Source organism: Rhinatrema bivittatum, chromosome 9, assembly GCF_901001135.1.
Source record: "Rhinatrema bivittatum chromosome 9, aRhiBiv1.1, whole genome shotgun sequence".
In the NCBI taxonomy this organism is placed as follows: Eukaryota; Metazoa; Chordata; class Amphibia; order Gymnophiona; family Rhinatrematidae; genus Rhinatrema; species Rhinatrema bivittatum.
The window spans coordinates 155312899-155327139 of NC_042623.1; the positions used below are offsets into that span (position 1 = coordinate 155312899).

The 14241-nt window shown below is 41.7% G+C and overlaps 1 protein-coding gene across 1 annotated transcript in view; it reads left to right on the forward strand.

The window, feature by feature from the left end:
• The window catches only part of LOC115098742 (glypican-5-like), a 1173655-nt gene that overhangs the window by 67769 nt on the left and 1091645 nt on the right, over window positions 1–14241 (forward strand). The gene's annotated exons all lie outside the window — the stretch shown is intronic.

Sequence of the window (14241 nt, forward strand, 5' to 3'; positions counted from 1 at the left end):
GAATTTTAAATGCCTTCCATTTTACTGCTGCCTCACTTTATCCATGTGCTAATACATAACTTTCTGTACATCTTTCCATCCCCATAGCTTCATTATCATGTCTTGCATATACATGTATCTTTATCATTCTCACCCAATATAGCTAGTTTAAAACCCTGATTGTAAGATTGACAAGTCTGTGAACATGACTTCTTGACAAGGGTGTCTGTCTTTTCTTTGCATACCTTTTTCATTGACTATTGGGCACTGATCTAAGAAACGAAAGCCTTGTCCACACTAAAAATGTTACCATGTTTTCTACAGGATGAGTGTGCCCTTAGCTATGCTTCTATGCCTGATTAGAAGGATAGATGAGAACACCTTGTGAATTGAAGGGGGCTGAGAGTTGATGTGCTTTTTCCTGCTAGAAGTGACTATTTTCCAGTTTTCATGTAAATGGGATGCACTGTGCTCCTTTGCATCTTGTCTCTTCTTCTCTGGTTATCTTTTCATCATAGACATTGAAGTCTTCATGTATAATGAGGGCAATAATGAACACTATTTCCATGGGTAACCAGCATTCTACCTGCAGAATTTAAATATGCATTTTTAAGAGAAAATATCACACAAAATCACTGTGATAAGCATATATCGTGTGATAAATAGCATTTTTTTTAATGCAATAAATGCTGTGTTTTTTTTGTGTTAAAATGCTTAGTGTAAATATACTCCTTAGTAAGTTAAGTAAATAATGCTAACAAAACTACAGCTGCTATGCCTCATGCTTTGAAAAAGAGATTTTTAAACTATGGGGGATGAAGGCCTTACTGGTCCATTAATGCATTGCGCCCCTGGGCCTGCAAATTAATTTTGAGAAGAGATCCCCCCAGCAGAGTGTTTGTTTGAAGCCTGGGGCCAGAGGCAGTACACAGATGCCTTATACCCACATTCTTTGCACCAGACATGATGCGGGTGCAAAGTAAAAATGCTTTCCCCCAACTTGCTCCCTCCCCATTTCATCCATGCATGGGGTGGGTGGGAGGGGGACTTTCAGATATGCTTTTTGAGTGGACAAACACCAGTATACCTACTTAAAAGGTTATGAAAATTGCTCCTTAACAATTCAGATAACTTTGCTTTGTTTTAAAGTTCTAGTGTGGCAATGCAGCTTTTTTTTAAATTTTAAAATCAAATTGTGATATTAAAACTAGAAAGATTAAGAAAGATGATATGGATGCCTCTGGCATAACCCAATATAGACCAGTTTCAAATGTATTGGGTTCAGATTTTTTTGGGGAAAAAGCTGACTTTTTTACCCTAGACAAATCTGACTTTTGCCAGGGATCTAGTACTGAAACTACTCTTCTCACACTGACTAATGAATCCATATTAAGGTGGATAGAGGGAAGGATGCTCTCATTGTCTGTTTAGAAATGAGTGCAGCTTTTGACTCAATTGATCATCTAATATAGATCCAACATGTATCTGAACTGGGCTTTGATGCTTTGGTTTTGAACTGGTATAAGTCTTTCCTGACTCATCCTATCTATACGGTAACCTGGGATTCTGATCTTTCAGGGGGCAAACTATTACTTAGTGACATTAATGCAAGTCCTTGGATTTATCTGTTTTTTCTTTACTGATGACAACCAGCTAGTACAGTGCTGACTATTTCTGGTCCTTCAGGGCCACTAACCAGTCAGGTTTTCAGGATAAATATGAATATGCATGAGGTAGATTTATATATACACTTACTCTATTATAAGCAAATATGTCTCATGCATGCTCATTAAGGATATCCTGAAAAATAGATTGCTTGATGGCCTTCAAGGATTGCAATTGCTCACCCTTATGCTAGTTCACATTTTCATAAAGATTAACCAAGTCATGAATAAATTGAATGTTTGCTTAGAGGTTGTTTTTTCATGGCTTACTCATCAGAAGCTTAAACTAAATCCAAATAAATCTGAAGCCCTCAGTAGAATAAACCACTAACTTACTTTAGATTCTAATAGGAGAGACTAACTTCCCACCTAACCCAAAATTATTGTTAGTTGGGAAGTTAGTTTAGATTCTAAATTTAAAATACAAAGTCAAATCTCCTCTTTTGTTCATATTACTTTTTACCATCTTCATTTGGTGTGCCAGTTCTGTTTTGTAGTGAATAGAAAAGACTTCAAAACAATCACCTATTTACTTATCAATTGACTATACTACTGTAATATACTGTAACATAGCATCCATTGTTGTTTCCTTAAAGTGCATTCCAATCCAGCAAATGTGGCAGATAATGTAGTTTTTGGTGCCAAAATTGATCATGTGTCCCCTTTATTGATAGACCTTCATTGGCTTCAAATTCACATGTTAAGGGTAGTAACTGCCGATCCATGCAAGTTACCCTCATGCTCGCTTTTTTTCAATTCCACCTCTAGTCTTTAAGGATCCACAGTGTTTATCGCATGCCTTTTTGAATTTGTTTACTGTTTTCCAGGCATATATCACAGTCTCTGTGAAGAAATACTGTATTCATGTCTACCTGCTGAAATGTGGTTCTCTGAGGTGTTTGTTGACCCTCTCCAAGTCTAATTCTGGTTGAAATGCCCCCTTCTTCTTTGGTACTACAAAATAAATGGAATAGCATCCTTTTCCAATTTCTGATGTAGGAACTGGCATTATTGCCAAATTTATGCAAATCTATCTCATGCATATTCATTGTGGCAATCCTGAAAACCCAACTGGTTAGATGTGACTCCAGAATACTATTGGGAAACACTGCCTTTGACCACCCTTAAAGGATCTCATAGTGTCCCTGACTCACTCCTCCAGCAGCCTCTGAGGTTTGGACTCCCCCAAATTATTCGCCAGTTTTTCTAACTCTTCATTGAACAGTAGACGTCTCTTAAAGGGAAACTTGTTAGGCTAACTTTAGATGATGAATCTGCCGACAAATGTCTCAGCCATAGAACTCTCCTTGCCGTGACTACTGATGCCACCTGTTTCAGTGAGGTTCTAATTGAGTCATACAGGGTGTCAGCTACAAAGGCTGCCCCTGACTCCAACTTAGTGGCTTCCTCAGGATTCTGTTTCCAGTCCAAATGCCTGCTTCTGCTGTAGCCAACTTACCAATACTCTGGCTACATATCCTCCACAAATTGCTGTTTGCAAGGAGAGACTGGCAATTTCAAAGTACCTCTTTATAATGATTCAGTGTTATGGTCCTGTGAATCTGAGGACTGAGCTCCCTTCTACCAGCTGATTATTTTCTTTGTTACTGCTGTTATCGGGGCATCTACCATAGGCACTTTAAAATAATTATTCTATCTCTACCTGCTGTAAGGGGTACAACTTGGTCATTATATGCCTCTCCTTAGTCTTCCCAAACCTGTCCTGGGTACCCCACAACCAGCTGGGTTCAGGATATCTACAATGAAAATGCATGAGATAAATGTGCATATACTGCGTCTCCATGATATGCAAATTTATCTCATGCATATTCATTGTGAATATCCTGAAACCCGAATGGCTGTGGGGTCCCCAAGACAGGTTTGGGAAGCCCTGGTCTAGCCTTTAACGCTGTGTCCAGGGTATTCCACTCTGCCATAATCTTATCTTTTATGGATAAATGGAGGGGAAAAATTCTGGTAGGCTTCTTAATACCCAGATGAACTGAATGACCCTGAGACTTTTTTTCTTTCTTCTGCTCATCTGCTAGATGTAAGGCTTGCTTCACTTTAGAAATGAGGGTGATCAACTCTTCTGTGCATGGCATCTGACTTTCTTACTATCTGAGTCTTCTCCAAAGCCCAGAGGGTCTTTCAGGTCCTCTGTACTTCCCATTTGAGAACGGTATGCTGAAAGTAAATGTCCTGGGAAGAGGGAGCTTTCTACCCCCAGTTAAGGTATTTTAGGCCCTGCCTCACCCTCTCTAGAGATGTCTGGGGAAGACCCGCGTCCTCTATTGGCTGTGCCAGTGTCCCCTTTCATTTCTCTGTAAGCCTTATGTATAAGGAGAATAAATTCCATTGTAAACTCCATTTCTACACAGGTTTTCCTGCAGTTTTGACCTGTTTGACTTGGACCTGCTTCATCCTCTGGGTTGGCTTTCCTGCTGTCATTCTTACCTAAAGCCGCTGCCCCCAATCTTTCCTCAGTTCCAGCATTGTCTCTTCCCCCAATGCTAGCACATTACCAGGATTTATTTGGCTGCTCACTTCCTGTATACCCCTGCAATCCTGTTTTCCTTCTGGGGTTTCCAGCACGCATCACATTTGATGCAGAAAAAACCCACTATGGTCTTCTTCCTACTGTCACAATGCAGACACTTCCTACCTTTCTCTGTGGACTAAGCAGTGGGGGGAAGGTGGTGACTTTAACCACTTTCACACTGTCAGTGCTACTCTCACTCCTTGTGTGTGTCCAGCACTATATAGACCACAGTTCACAGCCTTTCTACCAGAACCAAATGGGAAATGGATTTTCTCTCCCTTCTTTTTTTTCAGAGAGGAAGAACAGCTATCCTCTCACTTTCCTTTCCTGGAGAAACTGACAAATCCACGAATGTTGCTCCAGCTCCTTTTTTGCTATCCCAGAGCAGCCTCTACCAGCTGGAACAGAGAACTACTAGCAAGTTATCCATCTATCTCAGAATATATAGGTTCAGATGATGTCAGAAAAGGAAGCTGCTCTCTGCTTCCACCTGCTGGTTTAAGAGTATAACCCACTTGTCTGGTCTGGCAGGACAAACAGGAATCAAAATTTAGAAAAGGTGTTATGTTTGGCTCTTAATCAAGTGTTTGCTGTTTAACTTCCTTTTTTCCTGCCTCTTTGTACCATCTGGCCTTTGATAATAAAACTATGTGAATTCCTATTTGTGCTCCTTTTGTATTTAATTGTTTATTTTTTTTACCATTTTTTGGTATTTTGTTTATTTTTATATATTGATTAATTTGCTTTTATTATTGCTTTCACTCTGTAAATTGTTTGCATTACTTTGCATTGTATTTGTAAGCCACTATGATTTATTGTAAAATAGTAGTCAATTAAGAAAAAGAGGAGAACAGCAACTCAAGCTGGGGAAAGAACTGTGTGAGCATTCTTTATTACATTAGTGAAATTAAATCAGTTTTTGGAAGATTTTGTTCTCTCTCTCCAAGAGTATTCCATTTGAAACTCTATTTAGCAAGGGGTTTTTAATCCACTTACAAAAAAATATCCCACTTAAACAAGAATATTCTGGCATTAATGCATATGTATTAGTTTGGAATATTGTACATCTTTTAAAATTATGCATGCATTAGGTTTACCACTTTGCTGCAACATCAAGTTGCCAAACTATATAGATAGATAAACTTTCACTCAGCTTCTTACAGAAAGACAAGAAGATTCTTTAATGACATTGCCAAACAGTTATTAACAAGAAGCTAAATGGACCTACTTTTCAGGACGTCTGCAGTCTATGAATATGCGTTATATGGGAAGCACATGCACACAGAGTCAGTGATCTCATAAGCTGCCTTTTCCTTTTGCAAGTAGGCTGAAATACATCTGGAAATACAGAACTTACTGGAGGATGAAATGGAAACAAGAATTGCAGGAATAAAGTCTTTAAACCATGGCAGAACTGGATTAAAGCCTTCTTTGAATACTTGGATAAACTGGGTGAAAAAGCAATGCTTTCTGTGAGATCTCAATGACAGAGGTTAGAAAGAGCTATAGACTTCATTGAGGGCTATTGACTGAACATGGAGGGTTCTCACAGTGTAATAAGTATTCCCAGAATGCATAGTCTCCCCTTGGGACTTAACCAATGAGAGCAAAGGTTACATTCTATACTAAAAGATATACAGTATAAACTTATGGTTATATTACATATTAATGTGGCAACACAACACACAAATAGAAGAAGTTCTACAAATCCAGGATAAACACATGAAATGTTAAAAATTATTTAAAATTGTCTAATGGAGTTGAGGCACTATTAGGTCTTGAAATTGATAGGCAATGGTCACGTGTTAACTTGTGAAAGTAGATATGCTTAGTAAAATCTGTCTGTAATGTAGCATTTGTTTGCTAATCCTAGGGTGGGTAACTTTCAAAGGAACTTCTGTGGATAAAATAGTGCTTTACCCACAGAAATAGCCCTTTAGAACATTGTATGACCAATAGACATGTAAAATTAAATATGTACCCACTAAATGCGTGTAATTCTACAAACATAGGCTAGAAGTGTTCTGAGAGTGGAATCCAGTTGGGTTATTCCTTCATTCAAGTTGATTTACCGCCTGATATGAAAAATCTCCAAGCAGTTTACAGTAATAAAAGCAACATAAAATACAAACAAATAATCATAAAAATAATTTGATTAAAAAAATTAAACATGTAAATTCTTCCAGTGTAGTTTTGCCAGGATAATTTTCTAAGCAAACTTGTGTGTGTAAGTCCACTTTGAAAATTTTTATCACTTATTGAATATTTACTGGCTTATGCATGATGTTGCAACTTTTACCCTCGCTAGTATACAAGCTAAACATATATAAATATTCATATCTTAAACTGTATTCTGTTAATTCCTGCTCTAAATGAAGGTACCTTGTGTAAAATGAAGTGATAAACAAGGCTAAGTCCGTGTCTTTAGTATTTGTTTGTCCATTTGTCTGTACAACAGGCCAATGTTGAAGTAAGCATGTGTGTGCCCACGCCCATACCCATGCACATCGGTGTGCAAGTAGAGATACGCTGCAATTTTAACTTGTGCGTGCATTTATGCACACAAATTTTAAAATACACCTAGCATGTGGAAGTATGCTCCAAATTTTAAGAGGTTACTCGAGCAATTCTAATTCATGTATCTTCCATACACTTTGCTGGCCTTTACACGTGAATGTAAGTGGATTTTAATACATGCTCGCGTAAGGGACATTCCCAGTTTTTCCAGTTAGTTTACCAGTTTGCCCAGTCAATCTCATAGTCATCCAGTCTCCTCTGGGTTTTCATCCTGCCTACCCCCATTTGACCCAGACCACTCACCCTGTTGCATAAGTCCTAAAATGCGAGATCTTTAGACTTGTTCCCCATCAGGAACAGCAGTAAAGTTACACAGTTAAAAAGTAAATTTTAAAAGAGTTGCGCGCACCAAAATCGGGAGATGGGTGTGCATCTAACAGATGTGGGTCCACCTGATTTTATAAAGTAGGGAGGTGCGTGCGCATGTGACAATGCACGCAAATCTTGCATCGGAGGAAAAAAGAGCATGGTGTGGGTGGGCCATGGGCATTCTGGGGCGTGGCCTAGAGATGTGCATGCAAGTACCTACGTACCCAGGTCCAGTGCCATGTAAGTTTACTTCTCCTATGGGGGAAGTGTAAGATAAAAACAAGATAGAGGCATTTCTGAGGGGTCTGGGGTAACTGAGGGGGGGAGTGCAGGCTAAAGAACCAGTGGGGTTTGGAGGACCTAGCTCTAGACTGGGCAAACTAGTAGACAAACTGGTGAAACTGGTCATGGCATGGATATGCGCCCATTATAAAATTCCCCCACTTGCGCGGCTCAAATCTGACTTTGTGCAGCTGTGTACGTCCTTTTGCAAAATTAAGCATGCACATACGCACGCCCAGGCTGTTTTATAACGTACGTGCATATGTCTGCCTATGTTATAAAATTGCCGCGGGTCTGAGTGCGTGCTGACACACACGTGTACATGTGTACATGCCCTGACATCATCGCAAACAGAGCCGGGCAGTTTGAAAGGCACCAAGCAAGCACCCCTTCGTGCAACCCTTTGTGTTATTTCTTTAATTCTTTAATATGCTCCTTGTTATACCTTTTGCTTAATTGTTAAGAACTTTGATTTTGATGGTTTTATTTTTGTAATCTCTTAGCCTCAGGTACAAAAATTTTAGATTGTAAGCCCTTTTAGGGGATAGTGAATTACCTATTGTACCTTATTGTAAACTGATGTGATATCTCTTTTTGAAATGAACATCGGTATATAAAAATCGTAAATAAATAAATAAATGTGCCTTATTGAAAGTTGCCGTCTTAACTAGCCAATGCACGCTGTGGTGGCTGGTTTTAAAATATGGACTTATGTGTAACTGGTCCCACCCAGAAATGCCCATTCCTTCCCCCTTGTTTTTGTCATGCGCATGCATATTTACACAAGTAAATTGTGGCTTTTAAAATTTGCAGTGCCCATGCGTGGCCCAGATATTTGTATATATGGGCTCTTTTGTGTGAGCTATGCTTTTAAAATTGACCCCTAAATTCTTTGTACATTGTGATGCTGACATAAATAGTAACAGATTTTGATTTCCATTCTAGTTTTTGTAATTTTTTTTGTTAGGGATTGCTTAACCAAATATCAAGTTTGAACTGAAAAGTAAAGAGTTACCAGTGTTTAAAAGGCTAAGGATGAGGGATTCATCATTCAAAATAAGGCTATAAATTCATCTTGGTTGAGGTGGAGGTGTGGTGTGATGCGAGGTGAATATGGCCAAACTAAGAATTATTCAGAAAGGATAACATAAGTGAGGTTTTAGAACCACATAGTTCCCTTTTGAACAAAGAGTATATCTCGTCGTGGAAGCAGGACCGTTGCAAGGGTGAGCAAGGGTGAGCAAGATGGGTGCACGCCTGCAGTAACAGGTAGGGTGGCGCACCACCCCACTGTCACTGCTACCGCGGCCAGCATCAGGACAGTGATGGAAGTATGGTGCACACAGCTGCTCTGAGCTATGGTCCACCATCATGGGGGGGGGGGGGGGCACCTCTTTTCCTGGGTATGACATATGATAGGGATGTGAATCGGGCTTTGGACGATTGAAAATATCGTCGATATTTTCAAAATTGTCAGAAATCGGGGGCTCTCCCAAAACAATAGGAAAACGTTTATTGATTTGGGGGAGGACGGGAAAAACGGCACACAAAAATAACCCCTAAACCCACCCCAACCCTTTAAAAGTAACCCCTTAGCTCCCCCCCCCAAAACCTTTTTACAGGTACCTGGTGGTCCAGTGGGGATCCCGGGAGCGATGTCCCTCTCCGGGCCGTCCTCTGGCTACTATCCTTTGCCCTTACCTTGTGACAGGGTATCCGTGCCATTGGCCGGATCCTGTCACATGGTAGGAGCACTGGATGGCCGGCGCCATCTTGTGCTCCTACCATGTGACAGGGGCTGACCAATGGCACCAGTAGCCCCTGTGACATAGTAAGGGCAAGGCTATCGGCACCATTTTGGTTCCTGGCACCCGACGGCACGAGTGCAGGAGATCGCTCCCGGACCCCCGCTGGACTTTTGTGGGGGTCAGGAGGCCCCCCAAGCTGGCCAAAAGTCCCTGGGGGTCCAGTGGGGGTCTGCATTCCATTACCAGTCATTCAAATCCATTCCCATTCCTTTAAAAGGCGCAATTTTGAAATGCAAGACTTTGACTTTGGCATTTCTAGCAGCTTATCTTCATTTTTTTCCAAACTCCAAGTGCAGCTACGCAACTATTGGCTTCCTTTGCACATTCTATATAACCTTCATTTTCAGCGATGCAGTGTAAAATGCTCTCTTTTTCTTCTCAGCACTCATTACCTTGAGGGTAAGGCTGTCCTGAATCATTCCCTCCCTCCCTTATGTCTGTCCCTGCTGTCAGAACCCTCCTTCCCCCATGGCTGCCCCTCCGGTTTGAATCCTTCCCCTCTCTCGATTCCTTAACTCACCTGCTGCTATCTAGACGACAATGCACTTGCATTTGCTCAGGAATGTCCTTCCTCCTCCCCCGTGGTCTCCCAGTGTAGAGGTAGGACAGCTTCTCCCCAACTCCTCTGGATCACTTAACTCAAACACTCACTGCTGCTATGAGGATAACAACAAACTTGCGTCACTCAGGTATGCACTCCCTCCTCCCCTGGGAGGTTCCAGTGGAGCACATTGAACCACGTGGTTCTAAGTGCGCCAATCAGACACTGGCTTGGGAAGAGGAATGATGCGCCTGCGCAATGGCATCATACCGGCATTATGTGGATTGACCTGTGGATAAGACAACTTCAATTTTATGTATCAGTTTTTGGGGAAACATTTTTTGACTTATACATAGAATATATGGTAAATTACATGACTTACAGCTCTTGAAAAATTCTGTGGCATGTTTGATTTGAAAGATCTCTATTAGAGAGCACATATCTCCTATACTGAAGCAATTACACTGGTTGCCAGTTATGCAACGGCTCAAATTCAAAGTTCTGACATTAATGTATAACATGCCGCAAAGGGATGCCCCTATGTATCTTTCAGAACTTTTTCGTTTTTATACTCCCTCAAGAGCTCTGCCATCTTCTGATTCCCATCTTCTTGAAGTCCCTGATTTTTGAATTGTGCATTTACAAACTGTAGGCATGAATGGTTGGCACCTCATTTCGGAATCTGTGGTTGGCACCTCATTTCGGAATCTGCTTCCTAAATAACTAAGGCCTGGATTCACCATTCTAGCGCAGAATGGTGAATCCAGCGAACATGGGGAGGGGGGGGGCAGGCCTGCGAAAGCCGGCAGCCATCGCACCACTGCGGTGCGCCAGCTGCCGGCTTTCGCACCGAATAGTGACACTATAAAAGGTGTAGTTATTCGGCACACTACTGGTGACGATAACGTGTCTTACCTTATCGCCGCCAGCAAAGACATCGCGGAGTCCGCCCTGATGCCGCCCTGACTCCGCCCCTAGCACGCTATCGCACGCGACAAGGGACTTTTTAGCCACTTATTGAACACGATAAGCAATAGAAAATGAGGCATATTCAGGATTTTAAGGCTTTTAGAAAAAAAAGTGTTCTGTTCTTTCAGGCTTTTTCAACATAAGCTAATGGCATATTAGGTTTGTTTAATTATGATTTTATGAATTGTACTTGTTTTGTCTGTTTTTGATGCTTTAATTGTTGTACTTCGTCTAGCATGACTGTTTCACTATAGGTGAAACAAATATTTTAAATAAAAATAAATAAAAAAATAATAAAACCATGTCTAATGGTTTCAGGCAAGAATCAAGCAGTTGGTGGAGATCATTTGGGCACGCTGATTAGAATATGGCGGCCACCCAGGAACAAGTACTTAGTTACTCGGAAGCTCATTTACAAGTGATTTTAGATACCCCTCCTTTGTTTACACTAGGGCTATTTAAGACATACCAGATGGCACAAGTGCTACACTTTATTTTGCTGCTTTACATACTAAGAAATATTGGGGTAGATTTTAAAAAACTGCGCCCGCGCGTACTTTTGTTCGCGCAACCGGCGTAAACAAAAGTACGCCGGATTTTAGTAGATATGCGCGTAGCCACGCGTATCTTTTAAAATCCGGGGTCGGTGTGCGCAAGGCTGCGCAAAATCGGCAGCCTGCGCGCACCGAACCACGCAGCCTGCCTCCATTCCCTTCACCCCCCACACCTTCCCCTCCCTTCCCCTACCTAACCCACCCCCCCCTACCTTTGTTGCACACGCCGGGCCGGCCGTCAGAGCACAATTCCCGGGCCCGGGAGCAGTTTCGGAGGCCTCGGCCATGCCTGCAGCCCCACCCCCAGATGACGCACCGCCGCGACACGCCCCCGACATGCCCCCCCAGGAAAGCCCCGGGACTTATGCGCGTCACGGGGCTTGCGCGCACCGCTGAGCCTATTCAACATAGCCTCGGCGCGCACAGGGGGAGCTTGGGGCAGGTTTTCAGGGGGTACGCACGTATCTTACACGCGTGCCCCTTTGAAAATCTGCCCCATTGCATTGTTATGGAAGAGTTTTAAGCTGCTTTTGCTTGCTGAGTCTGTCTATTAAGAAATATATACATCCTGCCCAATACAGTAATTTGACAGTGTTAGAAGCAGACAGAAGGTTATATAAAATTATGTCTCTCTCTCTCCCTCCCCAAGCCCAGAAGTGGCCAAAATGCTATTCTCAAAATTTATCGTGAATTGCGTTACGGCCATTTCGGGCATATCGCACAGCCTAAATCCTGGAAAAAAGGTATAGTTATTTCTGGCGTTAAAACTGTGCTATAGCATGCCCCTCATTTTGAAAATCCCGTCCAAACTCCTTCCTGATCCCACCCTTCCCCAAAATTTGCATTTATGCTGTGTGTTATCGCATGCGTTAACGCCATAATGCATTTTGATGAATAAACCCTATAAGTTTTTTTGTGATTGTATGAGAACAAAAACAAGGGGGGGAGGGGGAGTGATTATCTGTAAATCTTGCAGCAACATAAGTACTGCCTTATACAGGTTGTCCCTACGTACACTGTTCATTTATAGTGGTTCTGGATCACTTTGGAGAAGCCTGCTGTGCTCCATTTGAACTTGGCAGTAATAGCTGTGCATAAGAGGAATGGTATCTTGGTGTTGGTGGTTAAGAAGAAAAATGGATTTGGTTTATGAGGTTGCTGAGAGCTCTTTTCAGTGGATTGTTCCCATAAGTATAGAACAGCTTATAAATAAAGAATGAATGATGACTGTAAGTAGCTTAAATTTGATTTATACTTGTTAGTACTAGATCATATGATTCAAAATAATAAATTAAACATTTACCAGATTTGCCAACAGATTGAACTACTGTTATTCTTTTGCAGTGCAAGATATAAAGGATAACATTGCATGCATAAAAACATACATTAAAAATTTAGATACTGCACATTGTTATAGGGAATTTATATGGTTACCTGCCTATAGTAGATTGCATGATCTCCTGCTAGTTCAGAATGGAGCAAGACAGTACAGCTTAAGTGACAAATGGGCCTGTCTGTATTAATTATCTATAGAGACTTTTGTTTTCAGTTTTTATTCTATTTGTTCTCAAGAATTTATCAGTGTATATTACAACAAGGACAAAAATAATATTTATTCAGAAAAATGACATTCTTTTCACACTGATTTCCCCAGTTCTGGTTGTAATAAGCACTGATACCTTTGTTTTCCCTTTTTATTTTTCCCAGAAATGTATCAATGGAGTAAGATAAAAATCATAATACAGCTAATGGTTAAACATCATTAAACAAATTTTCATGAATTTCTTCAGTCACAGCCAACTTGTTAAAGAGCCCATTAATGTGTAGGTTATCCTGAACCTTGCACTCACAGTCAGTATCATTGTCCTCATAGTAAGGAACATATAGGGTCTAGTGATCACCATATGGTCTCATTCAAAAGTTTTAGACACCAACCTTCCGGAACTTTATTAGAGCAGGATCCTGTAAATCAAAATTGCTGACTTGAAAATGAGTACAGTGCTGGTCAAGAGAAATTGCTGGGAAAAGTAAAAGGAGATTGAGAGAACATGGACATAAGCAAAGACCCAAGCAAGAACGTCCAAGCGCACCTTGATATGTTGCCTATCTGCTTTATACCCTATAAACTCCAGAAGGAAGTATTAAGAATAGAAAAAGCAGGAGGTGCTAGCAAGCCTGATCTAAGATGGCTGCTTAGCTCCTCAGCTCCCATCCCTTCCAATAATTTAGCTTTTTAATTTGCAGAAAATTATTTTTTATTTCCAGATGCAGTATACCAGGTGGCTAAACTTACTTTTTCAGGGTTTTTTTTCCAGTTTTTAAAATGACAGGAGTATTTTTTGGTGCAGGAGTATTTTTTGGTGCAGCATTTTGATGTGGACGGAGTGAAGAAAGATGGGAAAGTGTGTTGCGCCGGAGGTGCACCCTTGGGTCGAGGTGGGATAGATGCTATCCCTAAGAGGGATCCTCAATCCACCCATCGACAACCACCGACGGGGCCGGCTGGAGTTAGGTGGCCTCCGTCAGTGGTTGTCGATGGGTGGATTGAGGTCAGCCCAGAGGCAGCAACTAGTGTAGGTATCAGTCTGTACTGGATGAGGCGGAGTCCTGGAGACCCGGGCGCCAATAGGAACACAGTCTGACAGAGGGCGCCCGAGCAAGAGCATGCCGAAGCCTGAATGAACCACGTGCAGGACAAAAGTTGAAGAGGCATCTTTAAGCAAGCTGGGATCAGGGCTGGCGGCAGTCTGGAAGCAGTGGCAATCAAGGCTGAGGTCTAGACGAGGAGAGAGTCAAAGGATGGTCAGATGAAGCAGAAGTCCAGGGCTGGAGAGAAGCAACGGCGTAGTCAAGCGATACAGAGGTCTGGGGCTGGAGAGAGGCAAAGGAATAGTCAGGCAATGCAGAGATCCGGGGCTGGAGAGAGGCAAGAGTAGTCAGGCAATGCAGAGGTAAAACCAGATTAGCAATCTGAAGGAGAGACAAAGGAACAGGAACGAAGGCAATCAGGATCGGG